Source organism: Haliaeetus leucocephalus, unplaced genomic scaffold (assembly GCF_000737465.1).
Source record: "Haliaeetus leucocephalus isolate CR32 unplaced genomic scaffold, Haliaeetus_leucocephalus-4.0 Scaffold636, whole genome shotgun sequence".
In the NCBI taxonomy this organism is placed as follows: domain Eukaryota; kingdom Metazoa; phylum Chordata; class Aves; order Accipitriformes; family Accipitridae; genus Haliaeetus; species Haliaeetus leucocephalus.
Genome location: NW_010973072.1, coordinates 37809 through 56408, shown reverse-complemented (window position 1 = coordinate 56408; position 18600 = coordinate 37809). Strand labels below are relative to the sequence as shown.

Below are 18600 nucleotides of genomic sequence, written 5' to 3'. Positions count from 1 at the left end.
CGGGCCCGGGGGGGCGGGGGGAGACGTCTTATCCCCTCCGTGAGGCAGCGACGCCCCCCCCTCGCCGCGGCCGCTCCTCGCCGGTAGCGGGCGGGGAGGGCTGACAGGGACGGGACGGCGCGGGGTTACCGGCGGCTGGAGCCGGGCGGGTCCCTCAGGGTGTCCGTGTCCCGTCCCGTCCCTCCGCCGCGGCCCGGCCTCTCGCCGTGCGCTGCCCCCGCGGCCGCCCGCCCCGCCGGCGATGGGTGGCCTGCCGGCGGGTCCCACCGGCGCCTTTAGCGCCGTGTTTGTTCGCGGGGGGCTGGGGGGGAAAGGCCGCCGTCGGCACGGCTGACATTTGCCATGCGCGAACAACATGCACTTCAGCAAACAACTCAACCTTTCCGCATCCCGGCAGCCTGCCGGACTTGCTGGCTTATTTTTCTCCTCTTTCTTCGCTTGTTTATAACTGACGCTATCTCGCCTGCACCGCTCCCTCAATTTCATTATCTCTTCCTCCCCAGGCGGCCCGTATCTCTCCTTCCTTCGGCAGAGTTTCTCTCTGCGCTTGCTTCAGCTCCTTCCCCTCCTCTTCCCAGCTCCCCATCCCTCACCCTTGCTCACAGGTGATGTTCCCAAATGCTCGGTCCCACCAGCTTCTCCCCATCCCGCTCCCTCCCTGCCCCCCAGCCCCTGCTCTGCTGCTTGTCCGCTTGCTTTCGGCAGCGGCCTGGGCCCTGCTGTGCCTCCTGCTTCCCTAAATCCCATTTACTGTTTTCCAGGTGAGCCTTTCCCAGCTGGCTGCCTGCAAAGCACTCGACTCCAGCGGACCTTCCTTCAGCGGCGCTTCTTACCCAGCAGTGAGCCCCTTATCCTCTGAAGACGGGGCCATTCAGTAAAATTTACCCTTTTTTTTTTTTTTTTTAAATAGTAATAGCAAATATGTGGCCACACGGTTACTGGAACTGAAACCTGTATTTTTTTCCATTTCCTTTGTAAAGATATTACTTATTGTGCAGTAACCATGCTGTAAAATGTGGTTGTTTTATTATTATTTTGAAGAAATTTGTATTTCCTCACGTACTCAAATACCAAAATAATCTATAATAAAAAAGACCAATCAATAGTGATAATTGTTTTGGTTTTGCTATGACATAGCCATCTCTCGAATTCCAACTAATGTCTTGGCTGATCAATATTTTACAGCGAGTGCTGCTTACCAGGCTACTCTTACATAAACATTGTTAGGAAGAAAGAAATCCCTTAGCTGACAGAGCAGAATGGAAGGATGGCCTCCTGGGCTTGGCTATTAATTGATAAATTTACTAGGACTTCTTTGCAACCTTTTTATTGATTCACCTAAATGTACTTTAAGTTACCTTTTTACTTCATAAAGGATGATGAATCTATTTAATCTGCAGGATTAAATAAATACGACAACTTCCAAGGTTTCAAAGATATTGTAGAAGTTTGGTGGAAAAAAGGAAAAAAGTTTTTTACCTCAATGGCAAAGAATTTAAGGTAAAACACCTGTGTTTTTAACTTTGTTATGTAAACCTGTAAGATTTATGTTGTTGTAGAGACTGGGTGATTTGAACTTTGAGATGTAAGAGGTACTGAAATTCCAGCCTAAATTTTTTTAGCCTTGCATTGTGATAGTATTGGCTTATTGTTATTGCTTTTGATATCCTTACTCAACTGCCAGTCTGGGTCAGCCACATTTCCTTAACACCCCTCTGAAAAGGGTAGAAACTAAAAAGAGCTAAAATATGGAGGGGGAAACAAGAAATAATTTAAGCCCTCATAATTTCTAAGTAAATCAGGATGTCATTGAAAAGAACACCAGGGTACATTTTTCTCCAGTTGAAGATGCGAGCTTTCCCTCTGGTATCAACAAAGCCATGCTTTCATTCGGTTCCTTTTGCCCAGGGTGATTAAGAGTGCATAGGTGGTAAATAATTAAAATGTTGTTTGGCTAGAGCATAGTAAAAGTTGAGGCCCTTCAAACTGATATTTACTACTGAAACTTGCTTGGGTAGACTTTAATTAAATTTTCATCTAAAATGAAGATAGATACGGGATCATACCTTCATGCAAAATAAAACTGTTAGGCTGCGGTTTGTGTGCGTACAGCAGTAAGTGAGTGCGCAGAAGGAGGTGGTTCAGGTGCATGTATGCTGCACAGAGAGGGTTCACATGCGCGAGTGTGCTCACACAGTCAGAGGAGAGAGGCTGCTTATATGCATTTTTCTCTGCATGCACACGGAAGAGACTGACACTTTGGGCATGGACGTATGTGTGTGCAGGAGACAGAGGGCAAGCAGAAGCAAAGCTCAGACTGAGAAGCAAGAGAAGTGTGTGTTGTTCCCCCTGTGCTCAATAAAGTGGGACTTTGTATGCTCTTAGAATAAACAGAATCACATCAAAGATACTGGCCACATCACAAGTTTTAAATGAGTGACCCACATGATCCCAAACTTTGTCTGGCTACTAGTCAGAGCCTGCTTTTGATCTCCGCTAATGAAGCAGTCTCCTCTTTCCCAGCTTTTGTTCACTGGTTCGAAGGACAGTGAAGTGGGACCGAAGAAGGCATCTGACTTGTGAAAATCCTCCTTTGGTAAGCTTCAGATCATGATTTCAAGGTTGTTCAGAATCCTTGCTCCCCCGAGGAAGCTCCCACTAGTTTTGTTACTCGTAGACTCCCATCCTGCTTCTGCTCTTGATCTTTTGGGTGAAACAGTCACCCAACACTCACCAGCCCAGCCATTCCCCAGCTTCCTCTGTCATTATCAAGTTCCGTGGAAACATACACTGTGTGTGCAGTAGGGAGAACAGTTACCTTCTATTCACTTTTGTTAGCTCTGTCCTGGCTGGGAAAGACCTCGTGCTGCCTCCCAAAAGACTGAATTTTTTAAATCGAGTGTTATGTCATGGACAGTATTCTTTCACTTTGCTTTTATAGTGAAGATTTTTCTCTGTTGAATTCAAGAAGCAGATTAAATACATGTAAGCAGTAAACAACAATGATGCTTGTATTTATTTCAAGCCTGAGTAAAATTTGTCTTAGAGGGCAAGAAGTGGTTTGAATTTGTATCTGTTATTTCTTGCCCTGCACTCTGATTTGTTTTTATCCAGGAGGAGTTTAACCCCATGGAATATAATACAGCCAGCGTGTCCTTCCAAGGCAGCATCTGTGTGGGTAATGTTTGTAGCATCCTTTAAGGAAGATGCTTCCTCTTGGTCACTTTCTTAGCAACAATAGTTAGCACATCTTGGTAGAGCTGGGAGCTACCACACAGTATTGACTTTGAGTCCCAGGTTCATTTTAGTGTCTGGTAGTTCTGGGTTGTGCTGTTTTCCTGCAGAGAACTCTGACTGCCCTTCCAAAGTACTCTGTGACTGGTTTCCTTTCTCAGAGACCGAGTTAGAGGAAATATTTTACAGAGCAATAGCTGAGCAAATGCGTATCCTACTTGCCCATTTCTTTTAACTTCATGCTGCTAAATATACATATTTAGTCTATAGAATTGAATTTACTTCCCTTCTCAGAGGCACAGCTTTGTCAGCTCTAATGATTAGCTTTTGTTTGATGTTCATAATATTGTGCTTCACCGCTTATCTGATGGAGCTGTGCGAAACTATTTAGGGGGGGTTCTGAAATGTGACAACCCACATGATGCTTTTTTAGACTTCACAAACCGCCTTCATGAGGCAGAAGAATATGACATGGGAACTGCTGGCTAGAACAACAGCGTATATTAATGCCAATATAATTGGTGTAGACGGGGAGGAGGAGTGCTATTTAGAAGTTTGTGGCTTTTATTGTATACTGTCAAAGGAAAACTTATAGCCTGAAAGAAAAGGCATCATGGATGCCATGGATGAGACTACTGATCCTGTCTGGCTCTGGAACAGCATAAATACTGGAGGAAATGTGTTAAAACCTGTTTTGTGTATCCACAGACAGAAAGGCTCAGGGGAGACAGGCCAGATGCTCCATTCCTACTTTCTTACCTTAATAAATAGCAGGATCTCACTTTCTGGCAAACTTCTGCATCTGCATCCTTGCTGATGTGTGCAGCATTCATTATGAGCTTTGTTTTGAATCCTGATAACCTCTAGATGAAAGAACTTATGTTATGGATTTTTAAAAAAAACCCCAGCTTTTCTGACTTCTGTTCACAAACTAACAGCTAAACATTAGAAAATATTTTGGAAGATTGTTACCCCTCCATGGTTTTTAAAATTGGAAAAGTATCACAATGCTTATTTCACTTTTTCATAAAAGAAGAGCACCAAGATTACCTTTGATATCTTTTCCATATGAAGCCACGGATGCTGGGTAAGTGGTGCATTCTTCTCACTTCCTTGGGGTAGCCAGGTTGGTTTTGTGTTCTGTATTTTCACCCTTCCGAAGTTGCAGCTGAAATTATTCATATTACTGACACGATTTCATATCCCAGATGAGATGCACAGATAAAATAAGCGAGTAAGCAGTAGAAGATCTTTTTATGTGACTGGGACCTCAAGAGGGAGGATAAAACCTGGCCCAGCTGAGTGGGAATCACTGGCTCCCATAGGACTAGGATTTTTCTTGCAGGCTTTATGGTTGTCTCATTCGAGTGGTCTTCTACACTGAAAGCAATGCAGACTATACCACTTACTTGGCAAAATGTGTGCCACCAGGAGGTGGTTTCACTCAAACATACATTTCTGTAAGATGAAGACAAACTTAAAATTTATTGCTTATTCCATTCATAACCAAAAGTTCTCCTGGCTTGCCAAGCTGCTGAATCAGCTCGGGTACCTCACCCTTGAGTCAGCAAAGCCTGAAATAGAAACTTGCTCTGTTTCCGAAGAAAGGAAGTACCGCTGTTGTCTGCAAATACAGCCACATCTAACGTGCTTTCATAACTACGAACACTTGGTGGAGAAACTTGCATGACACTCTGCTTTTTAATTAAAAAAAAAAAAAAAAAAAGTGGGGGTGAAAAAAGGCTGTTAAGCTTGCTATGAATGGGGCTGTCTGGGCATGGAAGAACCAAGGAATAAACAGCACAGCAAGAGAAGGGCTTTACCAGTGGCAGTCACTGATGTCACCTAGACTAGCCCAGCATCAAGTTCCCACTCCATCTACTTGCAGCTTCTCAGGACATTCAAATTAGGGAGACAAGGCTATTAGGCTACAACCAGGCTAAAGCAAAGTCTTAAGCCATTAAGAACTGATGGCAAGAAGACAGGATAGAAGCTATAAAACACTGACTGGAGATCAGCTACAGCGGTGCTCATCCAGGATTCCCAAAGTAGAGTTGAATCACTCTCGCTGCCATGCTGCGACTCCACTTTATAGCCCAGCATAAAATAGCAAAAAACAGTGAAAATGACCAACAGTTGCAGTCAAATAGTGGGAAGTGACACTGTAAAGTCATCAGCAGGACTTTTGTGAGTAGGTGGAAGGCAGTGAAAAGGCATGTAAAAATAGTCCCTATGTGATATAAATTAGGGAGGAGTTTCTGTGGTTCCAAGTCAGGCCAAGAAGGAGAAAAATAATCATAGTGTTAACTTGCCCGTTCTCCCCTTCTCAAGTTGTTCAGTTTTTTATCTTGCAGATGTAGCATCAGTAATTTTTAGCATTGTACAAAAGGACGCCCATTAAAAATAAAGTTTCAGGGGGCTGCCAAGCAGATGCTTGTTGTGTGCCACCTTCCCATGAGTGGTCCTTCATGTGTGGTGCAGGACAGTCTCATGTTCTTCCTGCTCCAAGCAAATGACTGCTGCTGGCGCTTCGATGAGAAGTCTTCTGAACTGGCTTTACCTTCCATAAAGAGCAGGCCATTCTGACGGGCAAAACCAGTAACGCCTTTCAAACCCTGAGCAGATGAGATGTGCAGCTATTACTGGCCTGGGAGGAAAAAAACCCTTTGCCTTAGAGAAAGTCCAGATGTATTTTACATCCTCTGGAAACTTTTCCTCCATCTCCTCTGAAGGAAGGGCTGGATGCCCACATGCTGTTCTTCTGTGCTGCAACGTGACCTGCTCCCCTCTAGCTGTGAAGATCTTGTACATGCTCCTTTACCTGTGTAACATCATACTTACATGATCTTGCAAAATAAGGTTTTGAAGCCAACAGTATAGAGAAACAGAAAATTTTTCTATTCTCACAGCTCAGTTATTTAGACATCCTGTCTTCATAGCACAGTTTCTGTGGGAAGATCCTGATGGATAGGGGAGTTCTCTTTTATGGGAGCAGCAAAAGAACCCTCAGAATGAAATTATTCTAAACTAGTCTAACTATTCAGAGCTAAACTAGCCTAATCTATTCGTATAACCTTGCAGGCAAGTTTCCTCCTAGGGTGACACTTCATACGGGATTTTCCTGCAGTACTATGGAGGAAACGATAGAGTTGGAAAAATTGTCATTTCTGCAATGGGTATGAATGTTGCAACACACAATTTTACCATTTTCTGATTTTTGCAACACTGCAGTTGCAAATTGCAACACATTTTATATTTAGTGTTTTGGATTATTCAACCAAAAAGAGGTGGGGATGAGACTTTACCAGCACAATTACAGGCTTATGCAATCATCTGGTGCACATGCTGCAGGTTTGGAAGAAAGACCTGCTGCAAATCCACAGAAAACCCTAGCTGGGGGACTGTAAGTGCTGCAGGGAATTACACGATGTGAAACTTAGTGAAACATTTGCTATGTGTGCACCAAGCGCTTTTTAAATTTGGGTTTCTGGGGAGAAGAGAATTGCTGTGGCATTTCTGTGACTTGATCCCTTGTCTCTCTTGATCTGCGACAGAAAGGTGACCCCGAGTGCTGCTGAGCTGGGAACGGAGATGGGGACAGCCATCGCCGCCTGAGCTGAGCATTCGCTTGGAGAGTAACAGAGCGTTCCCAACCACATCCCGGAATAGATTCACTTTCTCATCCCCTGGCTCAGGCTGTCACAATGTATTTTAACTACAAATCTGTTATTCTGTGCTGTGGGTGCCAGAATAATTTTAAAAAATAACCCAACTCAGTAATACTGGCTTTTTGGTGATTTTCTTTTTTTTTTTTTCTTTTCCTCAGAAAGGGTAGAAAAGAGCATTCTTCTTGGCTATACCTGGGATTTCACCTGCATGGCTGCAACTCCCATGCTGTCTAGGAATATAGATGACCTCCACTACTCCCAACTGGAGCAGATATATCAGAGCAGTTCAGCAATGATGTGGCAAGTGTGAAGTGGAAGGCATTGAAAAAGTATTATATCGATTTTTAGTTTGTATTTAAGAGGGTTTCTACACACTTGTGTTCTATAAGCCCAGAAAGAGTATGCTTCTGACTGCAAACACAGGAACCAGTCATTATTTCAATTTATTGCTGTGGTCATAGGATTAAGCCTTTGATTAGAGAAGAACAAATTATACAGAGTAATTTGACCCCTGGTATGTTAGTGTGGTGACTGCAATTGGGGTGGCCCAACGCAGTCCACTGATTCTACTGCTAGGTGATATATTTAGCTTTTGTGTTGATTAAAAACTGATTTAATTCTAAACTGGTCGCTGCTGCACTTCACACTTTATAACTTAAAGGTTTTATTTACACTGCACAAAGAAAAGGCTACAGTAAAAGATTATTGCTGGGGCTTCAGAATCAAGTACTTAAAAATTACAAAAGGCAACATTAATTTTAGCATTTTGACATTCTTAAATAATATCCATGGAGTGCTTGATGCTAGCTGAGTATTCAGGACTTTTGCTGGGCTATTGATGGTCCGTGAGTGCAAAATAGCAGCAAACAGCTTCCAAACAATCATGTTTAAAGCTGAGCATGAATGCATGTTTCTGCCACGCACCCAGTTCTGTTTCCAGGGAACAAGATGGGAAGAAAATGTTGCTGAAAACACTAATACATAACACTTTGGCAGAGATGGTTATCACATCTCCTAGTCATTTTTACCTATGTTGCTGCCCTGACAACTGTGGTATATTATGGAAATAAAATGTGAAGTCACTCAGGTCTGAGTTCTGCTCTTTGTGGAGTAGACAAATACATTCGGTACCTTTTGATTGAGGTAAGAGAAAGTGCACGCTTCTGCAGTGAAGGACAAATACCAGCCCCGGGGTACTGAAAACACAGCAAATATTTGTTAAAAAGGTGAGTTAGGGGCAAAACAAAGTGGCATATAGCATGCAATGAAAGGTTGTCGCGGGAGAAATCCAATTCAATCCAGCAATTATTGGCTAGATGCAATCAAGATTTAGGAATGGGGCTCTAATCCTTTTATAAACCAGGAACCTGCTTGAATTGGGTAATGGGAGTTCTGACAGTCACACTCGATAAGCAAAAATCAACTAACCCTCGTGCTTCGTGGCACGCACTAAACTCTTAATGACAGTCAGGAAAAAACATAACCCATCACTGGATTTTTGGTAATTTCCCACCAAAGGTTTCCTCCAGGCTGCAGCTTTCGGAGGCTTTGCATGATTTGTACCTGAGAGAACTGCTCAGATTTTGTGTTTTGATAGATTTAGACAGCCGAGTTATTTACTGAAGGATACCTCTGAAAGGGAATTTGGTGTAGACTGAGTTGGCTGCTGTGCTACTATGTGTGACCCCATCTTGTCACTGTACGCCTGAAACTGTCCCACATATTGTCTGTCAATTTGGTAAATTATTTCCTAGAACACTTAGAAAACAAAACAAGGAGCTGAAAATGCCTCTCAGTATTTCTTCAGTCCAAACAAACAACAAGCAGGTTGTGTGTTCTACGTGTCTAGCCAAAACATCTCAGTTATTAATTTTAAACTCCTGGGTGCCTGGAGAACCCGATCCTGAATAAGCTACAAAGCTGAAGCATGGCTGAAAATATATAAAAAAAAATATTCCACCATCTTCAGCTAATGTTTCTGCAAGGTAGCAAGAACAACCTCCCCTCTCCCCTGTAATGACAGGGCATGCCGCACAGCAGCAGATGTACCATTGCACTGGTGTGTGGCAAACATGCGGTGCTCACCGCCTGTGCTCGCGCTTCCCTCGAGGGCTCAGTGTCTCAAACCCAGACAGCCTGGTCCTCTGCAAGGACTGCCAAAGGACGTTACACGCTCCTGCGAATCCCTGCAGTGGTTTCGGGAGGCAAAGACAAGTGGCCGTAGAGAGAGAAAAGGCTCTGGCCATAAACCGGGAAAGTGGGGGCTGAGAAGCAAATTTGTTGTGCTAAGTAAGTGGCTTTTTCCCATCTGCTCATTTCTCCTCTTTTACTGTTCTCATTTCAGTTCCTTCCTCAGCTTTGGCTCTGTGGAACAGCAGGGGAAATATTCTGTTCCCCTTTCATGGTCGTAATGCATATTTATTAAATCCCATTTTATTATAACCCAAGTAATGCTTGCCATGTTTTATTTTTCATCTGGACCATTTAAGCTCTTAATGAAGGATTTGCCCTTAATCTGGATCTCTTGCTTCCTTTTCTTGTTGTGTTCGGTTCAAACTCAAGGCACATGCCATATTCCTTTAGAGGCAGTTTGTCTTGACTGGAGGTGTGTCGATTTTTAACCAGGTTTTCATCCTGCCCTGTCGTACCTTCACAGCCTGGCTGCTTAGACTGGGAGGCACCGAGTTCATCACTTTGCTACAGCCTCAAACTTCTTCTTACAAGCCAGAAATGCGGGCAGGGCTCTCGGAGAGGTTATCATCTTCCTAACCTCAGCCAGGATGCAAACCAGCCCGCAACCCACCTGCTTCCCCTAAACAAGCAGCGTGCTTCATTAACCACAGAAACTTCAGCAACGCCCAGTCACTGCCTTGATTTTCCCAGTGAAGCAAGGCATGGCAGCAGTGATTTAGCACTGTTCATGGGTGGATGTCTCTGTCTTCGAGAGAACAGAGCTAAAGCCGGGAGCCCACCACTTCTGTGCCGCTCAGCATTCTAGAAGAGGATGAACGTATAGAGTTTTGGGGCTGAGGTCTTATTTAAATTATATATTAGGCTGAAAAATTAACACCCCGTTTATAGTAATAAAGGATGCTCCCAGTGCCTACAGATACTGCTTTACTTAGCAAAAGCAGCCAAATCTACCGACTGTGGTGTTGGAGGACTTTATATATAGCAAATAGTAACTGTCTTTAATTAGCTTTATTTACACAATAGATGTCAATGTTGAACTCTCTAAATTAAAAGGGCAGAATGTCCTTATTGGGAAATGTGATTTTTGAAGCCTAACAACTTAAAAACAGCAGGAGAGTTTTTGCTCAGACTGCCTGGGGAGAAAAATCACCTTTGGCTCAACAAAACAGGAAGAATTTCAAGCCTACAGCAGAAGTTTTTTAAGAAACTAATGAAAATGGAGGATTATAGTTTAAACTGTTTTGCAATCACTGGCCTGAATCCTACAGACACTTTTTACATGCACTTAACTTTATATACGTGGTTAGTTTTGCTGACCTGCATGGGATTATTTACACATGTAGATATAAGTACATGCCTGAATGTTTACAGAGTGGAATTTAAACTGTAGCATTTGTTGCTGAAAAAATGACATTATGTCAAGATCTCCATAATTGGCTCATTGAGATTCTTTATGTTAGGAAAAAAAAAGCTGAGAAATTCAGGAATTAGGGTTCCTGAGGCAGTCTCAGATCTGCTCCCTCATGTGAATAGCATCTTTTGTTGTGCTGGATCGCAGCATTGGGCCACAAAACTTATTTAGCAGCTATTTAAAAAAACCCCCACCTTTATATAGTTTGAATCTACTGCTCATAGGAGAATATTGTCTGCATTTCTTTCTACTCTTTAATGTATATCAAAGCCAAAAAAGTAACTGAGACTGAAAGGTTTCCCCTCATCAATGGGAAGCAAGTAATTGAAAAAAAATGGTTTTTTAATAATTTTTCTAAAATTTATTTTATTTTTTAATTATTTTTTTTTATATTATGGGAGTACATTCTACCTGCCATGAAGTGACTTGTTGAAACCCCCTGAAACAGGAATAAATCACCTCTGCAAACTGTAGTTCTGCCGTTTATCAGCTTGGTTCTGTGCAGAAGCCAAACTGCCATTAAGCTGACTCACATTTTGGCATTTTGTGTTTATATACAAGATGACGATGTTTGCAAGCAATGGGGAAAAAAAAAGTCGTTCATCAGGACTGCGGTCCTGGCAAAAGTCTTTTCCTTCTCTGCCACAGCGGCAGAGCCCGGGGATGTGGCCGGAGCCCTGGTCCAGTGCGGGGACCATTGCCAACGCTCTTTCCCATCCAGTGCCAGGTGAAGCCAGGGCATTCCCGCAATCCCCCATTCCCATTTTGTCCCAGACCCGTTGCTGGGCCATCACCACCTGCTGTGTCGCCAGCCTGTCAGGCTCTGCCATTGCCAGAGTCCCAGATCTACCCGAATTTAGGCACACCTGGTGCTCCCCCATCCCTCCTCGTCCATCCCTCCCCTGTGCGAATCTACCAGCGTCCTTCATGGCTCTGAAAAGCCAGCTTCGGCTCTCAGGACACTTTTTGCACAATCTTTATTACAGTAGGTCCAAAATATTTAACATCGTATTCCTGGCACTGGTGTCTTACTTGCCGCAGGGTTTGTTTTCCCTCGCTGCCCGTCTTTATCTCCAAATCCATCACCCTAAGTCTTATCCTGTTTTTTTTTGCCTTTCCCCAGGCAATGTCAGGGCTTTAAGGACCTGCTGTGGAAGGGACCGGGACGCTGGCCACACTGTTTCTAACCTGCCATGGCATGGCATACCTGGCTCTATGTTGCTGCTGCCCCGACCTGTGTCTCCTGGCATTCCCTAGGTTTTAACCGTGGCTTCTGGCTGTGTTGCAGTCCTGCCAGTCACTGGGGAGAGCTGGAGGAGGGTCCCCCTTCGGCCCCCACTGGCGTGGCTCCTCTCGGTGTCCTCTGGCGAAGGCTGACCCATCACCACCGGCCCCGCACCCTGCCCTGTGGCATCCTGCCTTGTCCTTCGCCAGGGAGAACCGCAGTCAGAATAAACCAGGGGAGAACCCTGTCCTGGGATGCAATAAACTCCCCCCGTGTTCTGCTTTGTCCCATGATCGCGCTTGTCAGTACGGCTCTGCCACAGACCTTGGGGCTGCACTGGGCCGTGTGGGGTTGATAGCCGCGGCTGGCTCTTTAGGAGTGTTTGGCTGAGGCCAGTCACCATTAACTTAAGCAGGAGCAGGTCTCAACTGCTGAAAATCCCATCCACATCTGCTGCAAGGTGGGAACAAGTTGTTAAATGCTTTATATCGGGACAGTAGCAACCCTTCATCAAGCAGAAAGCACCAGGCGTTCAGATTTCTGCCAATGGAGAGGAGGGGGGCTCTGCAAGCACCCCCAGAGTTTCTAAACGCTTCTTCACATTTTCTAAAACTCTTCAGTTTTCTGCCTGAATGTGACAAAAAGATTTGTTGAAGCAGGTTGGAATGTTTTGTCTGGGGGTGCCGGCAAGCATGGTGTGCTGCGGCACCGCCCATTCCCAGTGTCCCTGGGGGATTCGAGGTCTGGTGGCACCTCCTGGCTGTGCTGTGCTCCTCCGGCTGATGGAGACGATGGGGCCAAGCCGGAGGGACCGCCTGGCTTCACAGTGCCAGCAGGGACCTGGGCACCTCTCCTGCATGTGCCCAAGTCCCAACATCTCTCATCACAGCATGAGCAGGTACCGAGAGCACCCCGCACCTGGCAGCCTGGTGGGTTGAGGAGCCTCTCTGTGCTCTGCTAATGATTTTACTGGGGTGCACTGTGCTCATGTACCTGGCTTTGCTGACAAATCCCCTCCCTGGCAGAGCTTTAGCATTTCGCTTCGACTAGCTACAGCTTGCACCCTGCCCAAGTGCTGGCTGCAAATGAGCAAAAGAGTGAAAAGAGCATCAGGGACCAACTAGGTGAGCAAGAAACCAGAGCCCAGCCTTGAGTTTGGCCTGGGGCTGGGGCTGCAGCTGCAGCAGGCACGAAGTTTCCATGGGTTGCAGTGGGTCAGAGGCAGCTGGGGCTCCTTTCCTCCCTGCTTGAGCCCCGGCCATCAGGAGCTGCAGGCAAGATTAAGGAGAAAAAGCAAAGTACAGGTCGTGGGAAGAGGGAAAACAGAAGCAGCTCAGTCAGCCGAAGAGGAAACGGTGGGACACAGATGTCCGTGGAAAGCTGAAGCCACTTACAAAGGATGTGTTTATTCGTATTTCCTTCCACTATGGCTTAATTGCAATGGTTTTTAATGACAGGTAGGACAGGAGCTGGGCTTCTGCCTAAACACTTCTCCATCCTCCATAAAAGTGCTGAATTTAATATTAACAACAATTAATCACAGCTACAGGGAAGCACCCGGCAGCATTCCCCGTCCCCAGGAGCCCTCGGTTCCTATGCTCAACCCCATTAATTCCCATCTCCAGGCAAACAGCACCGGAGAGTTGCCGGGAAGCAAGGGACTTCCCTGTCCTGCTGAATTTAGATTCAGAGTTGAAGCGGTAGTTGTGCCGGCACCCCTGTCTCATCCTGTCCTGTCCCCTCTGACAGCTTTTGCTGTGAATATGGGGTAGTTTCGGACACCCCTTGTCGCTCTCATGGGTAGGAAATAGCTGCTTGCCATCAGCTCACCCACCTGTGTTTCATTTTCAATCCCTGTGTCCCAAAAGGCCACTGGGATAATTCCAGGTCACAGCAGGCTGGCTGAGCTAGGTCAGATCGCAGGTTTGCTGGGACACTGCTGTATTTTTCCTGTTGTTGCTACCACGACTCCCTCTCTCATTAGTAGCACTAATTGCTCATTGCATGTTTTGCATATGTATATTGGTACTTTGGAACAGCTCATTTTTGCATCCTGTAATTAAATGACCACTAATGAACACGTTAGAAAAGCAGCAGCCAACCTGTGCAGGAGTGCTGGGCATATATAGAATAATTGCATGGGAATTCACCATAACATAGCACTGAACTGCCTCCCGTGCTGCACAGGCTCTTGGCCGCGAGAAAGCAGCATGCGAGTACCCTGCAACCCCTCCGGCCTCTCCTCTGCTTCAAGGGACACCCCCAGGTCCTGGCCCACCACCCACCTCCCTCCTACCTCTTCCATTTCCATCCTCTCATCCTACCTCTTCCTTTCCATCCCCCCATTTTGCAGGGGTTATGTTTGCTGGACACCCCACAGAGTGAAAATAACCTTCCCAGGGCTCCGGGCTGCCCTGGCTCCTCTACCTCTTGCCCTGAATGTCACCCAGGCATGCTAAATTAAACAGTGACCTGTTGGGACCAATATCCAGGCTTTTCCCATCTCTCTCAAGTGGCCGATATTTTGGGGCATCACTGGTCCCCAGGCCGAGGCTCTTCCCAAGGCAGGCATCTCCAGCGGTGGGGCTTGCTCCCCATCCTTCGCCCTGTCTCCACCGGGAAGAGCCGATGTCATGTGCAAACCCCTTTGCAGCCTGCAAATGGGCTATCCTCCTCCCATGGGTATCAACCAAGGGAAGTGTCCCCAAAGCACCTGCACACTCTTCAGGACGTAGCTTTACTTGCACTCCTGATTCAGTGTCCTGCACATGTGTCTTGGACAAAATGTATTGATTTTGGGGCTCTCCACAGACATAAACTGGCTGTAGTGCTCTGGCTTGAGGCGGGGGGTTGTTTGGCTGACGTGACCTGAAGCCACATGCTGCACATCAATGCTTAATGTTAAAACTCTTCCGACTCCAAGCAGCAAAGTGGTGATGAAATCTGAGCCCAGCCCTGAAGGCTCGGGATGGTGTGAGCCAGGGTGCCCTCTGGGCTCCAGAAAGCTTCAAAGTCCCCAAAAAGGAGGGACTTGCATGGAAGGGGGGGTTTGTTTGCTCTGGGGTCCATGAACAGCGGCTTGAGCCGGTCAGGTAAGCTGCCGCCAGCGGGGTGCGTGCAGCAGGGAAGGCAGCAGCCTCAGCTCTGTGGTGGACAGCCGGGTGGGCAGATTTTGGGGCCACCTGGGAAGGGACCAAGTGGCTTCATAAATATGCCACGTCTGCTGGGGTCTTGCAATTGCAGCATGGGGCGTTTCAGGGGCAAGGTGTGGTGGGGTTTTGGCCCCAGCGTTGGGTGCATGGGGACAGCAAGGGACAGGCTGGGTGGAGATGGTGGCACAGGGAGACCTCCACTGTGCTGCAAGTGGAATAGCGGGGCTCCCCGCTGGCTCCCAGCAGACCTTTCCAAAGATTTTACATCCTTTTCTGATGAAACGGGCAATGAATCCCCACGTTCCCCATGCGTGGTTGCTGCTACCAAAAGGCATGTGTTCGGCACAGTTCCGGCTGCAGAGGTGCGGAGTTTGGCTCATCACCATGAGAAGCTCTGTCCTCAAGCTCACAGCAAGAAAAACTAATCTGCTCAGGCACCCCCTCCTCGTCTCTCCCTGCAATATGCAATGCGATGCCTATAAAAACCCAGAAATTGAATCGACATTGCAAACAAGCCACTGGGATATGGGATATTCTCATCCCTGAAATGCAGAGATGCTGCCAAGGGGTTGAGGTTGTGGAGGGCAACCAAAGGGGATGGTGGAGGGCAACCAAAGGGGACCGTAAACCCCTTGGCTTGTATTTGAATATTGACTATGCCACTGCTGGGCTTTGGGAGACCTTTGGGAAACCTGCTTGAGGATCCCCTTGGTGGGAGCACCCTGGGGCGCAGGCAGGATCCGGCTGCTGCCGGGCTCTCGGCAGCACCGGCAGCTCTTCCCCAGTGATGTCTCTAAGATAAATGTTTGTCTTTTTCGTCCAAGAGATACAGCAGAGCCGCTGCCAGCACCACGTCTCAGTGGAATCAGTTTTCGTTCTGCCAGGAGCGTTACCGGCTCATGATTCACATCTTTACAGCAGCTTTGGAAGGAAAATGTGCTCCTTGCCAGGCAGACCTTCACGCACTTTGAGATGCCACAGTTTTTCCAGACTTTCCAAAGGAAGCCACGGCCAAGTGAGACATTCCTTCTCCTCTTCCAGCTTTCTTGGAACAACCTTCTTTGATTAGCGAGCGAGACAGATAGTTGGAAAGACAGACAGACAGACAGGCCAGGCAGTAGGGTTATAATAAGCAGTTTGCGTGAGCCCGAGCCTCCGACGGGATGGTGCCTCCATCCACCTCTCACTGGGTGGCTGGTGAGAGCCCCTGCTGTTTGCAGTGGTCCCCAACCCCGTGCCCTCCTCCACAGTCTTGACCCCAACCTTCTGCCATGGTCCCCAGTCCCCTTCCCTCCACTGTGGACCCAGAGCCGGGTGGTGCACAGGCTCTGGTTTGCAGCACGGCTCCTGCCTGGCTGCGGGTGCCTTTGCCACCAGAGAGAGGACAGAGGCCGCATCCAGCATCTGCAGGGCTCAGCCAGGACAACCCTGTGGGGCTCTCCCCAAGGTGGCAGCCAGGTCAGGCTGGATGCGAGCATGATGCTGGCGGGAGGAGAAGCAGCCGCCGTGCAGAACATCCCTGTGTGCAGCCAGCCCACCCTGCCGCCAAGGCGGGCGAGCCATGCACGGTGTTGCCGGCGAGGCTGAGTCACGGGGCAGCGTGCCTGCTCCGGCGTGCGTGGGCCCACGGCCGTGACTCAGCCCCGTGGCTGCCAGCGCTTGCTGCCGGGCCCACAGCTCCTTCTTCTCCCCGGAGCTTTGTGCTGGAGCCCCCACGTATGAATCGGAGCCGGCTTTGTGCCGGGCCCAGGGGGACCGTGGTCCCCGCGTGGAGGGGAGGGATGGCTTTTCTCTCAGAGCGCTCAGCATGGCAGAGGCCTCTGTGGGGGGAAGAGGAGGAGGGGGACCACACACAAAGGGGGTTTAAAGAGTATCTCCTGGTGCGGGTGAAAGCAAGGATCTGTCCCACCAGGGAAGATTGCCCTGCCCTGAAGCACAAAGCAAAGGAGCTGGGGTTTGCTTTGCCTGTTTGTGCCTATGGCACAGGAAGCCAGGTTGGAAAAAGCAACAAAATGGCTCAGACGTTGCCGGCAGGTCCTGTGCAAGGGATGGGTACAAGGCCAGGGTGCAGGGAAGGAGATGGGAGCTCCTGCCTCGCTGCCTGCAGCTGCACCCCCTCAGCCACCCCAGCACCCGCGCTCGCACTGCACCAGCAGGAGAAACAGAACAAGCATCTGCAGGGAGTGTGTTTGGAAAATACCAGGTTTTATTAGACAGGCTGATGTTCAAGCTGACAGTTTTATCCCAATGCACACGATCATGGGCAGCTACGTGGGCCTGTGTCCCAGCTCCCTCCCTCCTGTGATGCTCTCAGACGAGATGCTCACCCCACTGTGCCATGGGCTTGGGGTTTCTTAGCAAAATGAAAGGGTGTCCCTGCTCCCCATTTCCACTCCCAGATTCCCAGAGCTCTCCTAAGAAAGCTCAGAGAGAGCGGGGCTGGGGACTGCAACCTTTTTGGGACTGACAGCTACTTGGATCCACAGGAGAGAAAGCATCTCAGTGTTGGTGTCTCCCCGAGCCAGCACAGAGCCGAGTCAGTGTGTGTCACAGGGAGCAGAAAACAGCCCCAGCATCGGACCACCACTGACATCGCTTTGGAAAGAGAACCCTAAGGTACAATATTGGGGCAGAGGAAAAAGGTTTTGGCTGTCACAAGAGGAGCCCCATCCAGGACATGGGCACCAGGGCTTTGCACAGGGCATGTGGGTGCTGAAGCGAAGAGAAAGGGAGGAGAGGAGGCAATGAGTGCTGGAGAATAAAGCAAAAGAAAAGGAAAACAGAGAAGGGATGGGGAGAGCGATGGGAGTGGCCTGAGAGCAGAGCGATGGTGCCTTTAGGTTCAGGGCCATAAGGGAGCATTGGAGCTCCTTCCTGGGATGGGGGGCGTTTCCCTGGGTACCCCAGAGCCCATGGCTTTGAGGGGACAGGGCAGCAAGGAAAGAGGTGGCACGATACAGCGCTCACAAATAGAAATGTTTGATAGCCTTTGCTTGCCGTGACAGTGACACGCAGTGTGATGGCAGGAACAGTGACAATATTAGCCCGTTTCTATTCCATTAGCTCTTAAGAAAACCATGCAGACTAGCCCAGCAGAGGAGAGTTAGAGGCGAGGAGGAGTAGGTGAGACAGAGAAGGATGCTGATGAACAACAGGATTATGTACAAGAAAGAAGAAAGAACAGCAGTGGAGGGGGGCAGCAGCTCTGGGGCAGGTTTGAGACCTTGCGACACTGACTCATGAACACATCACTTCTCTCCAGGCTCTTCTGGCTGCTGCTTTCTCTGACACTCTGCTTGCTTTCCCTCGGACCTCCGGTCCCCTCTGCCCTGTGGGCAAAATCCTTCTGCACAAGCCATGCCCCTTCCCATGCTTGGACGTAGATTTGGGTCTTGTCTTCATAAGTTCAAATGTAGAGTCCTACCTCAAAGCAGAGGCAAGGAGCATGGAAGTCCCTTGGGCAGTGTCCCCCCAAACTCACCTGGACTGGAGGGGACCTATTCTTTGCAGTGCCTGGCCTCTGTGCCAGGGGACATGGAGCCTCCACAGACCTTCTGCCCTAGGCCATGCCCCTTTGGGTACATGGAGACGAGGGGCACTGCCCTTCACACCCTTCTCATCACAAAAGCCTTCCATTCCCAGCTTTCTCTTTCCCTCTTTCATTCTTTTTGCCTTTTTCTTGCCTCACCTGGCACCTCCACATCTTCTTGTTCCTGT

The 18600-nt window shown here is 48.0% G+C and overlaps 1 long non-coding RNA gene across 8 annotated transcripts; it reads left to right on the top strand.

Annotated features, from left to right (window-relative positions):
• The first annotated feature begins 236 nt into the window (after positions 1–236).
• On the top strand, positions 237–10805 carry LOC104838566. Of its 8 annotated transcripts, none has more exons than XR_775077.1 (7): positions 237–605; positions 762–874; positions 1376–1500; positions 2524–2596; positions 4268–6940; positions 7061–7231; positions 9559–10805. It is a non-coding gene; the product is annotated as an uncharacterized LOC104838566 (long non-coding RNA). The 8 variants fall into 8 exon arrangements; XR_775078.1 differs by lacking the exon at positions 9559–10805 and adding an exon at positions 9247–9550; XR_775080.1 differs by lacking the exon at positions 9559–10805 and having other exon boundaries at positions 4268–4321; positions 6789–6940; positions 7061–9240.
• The last annotated feature ends 7795 nt before the right edge of the window (positions 10806–18600 follow it).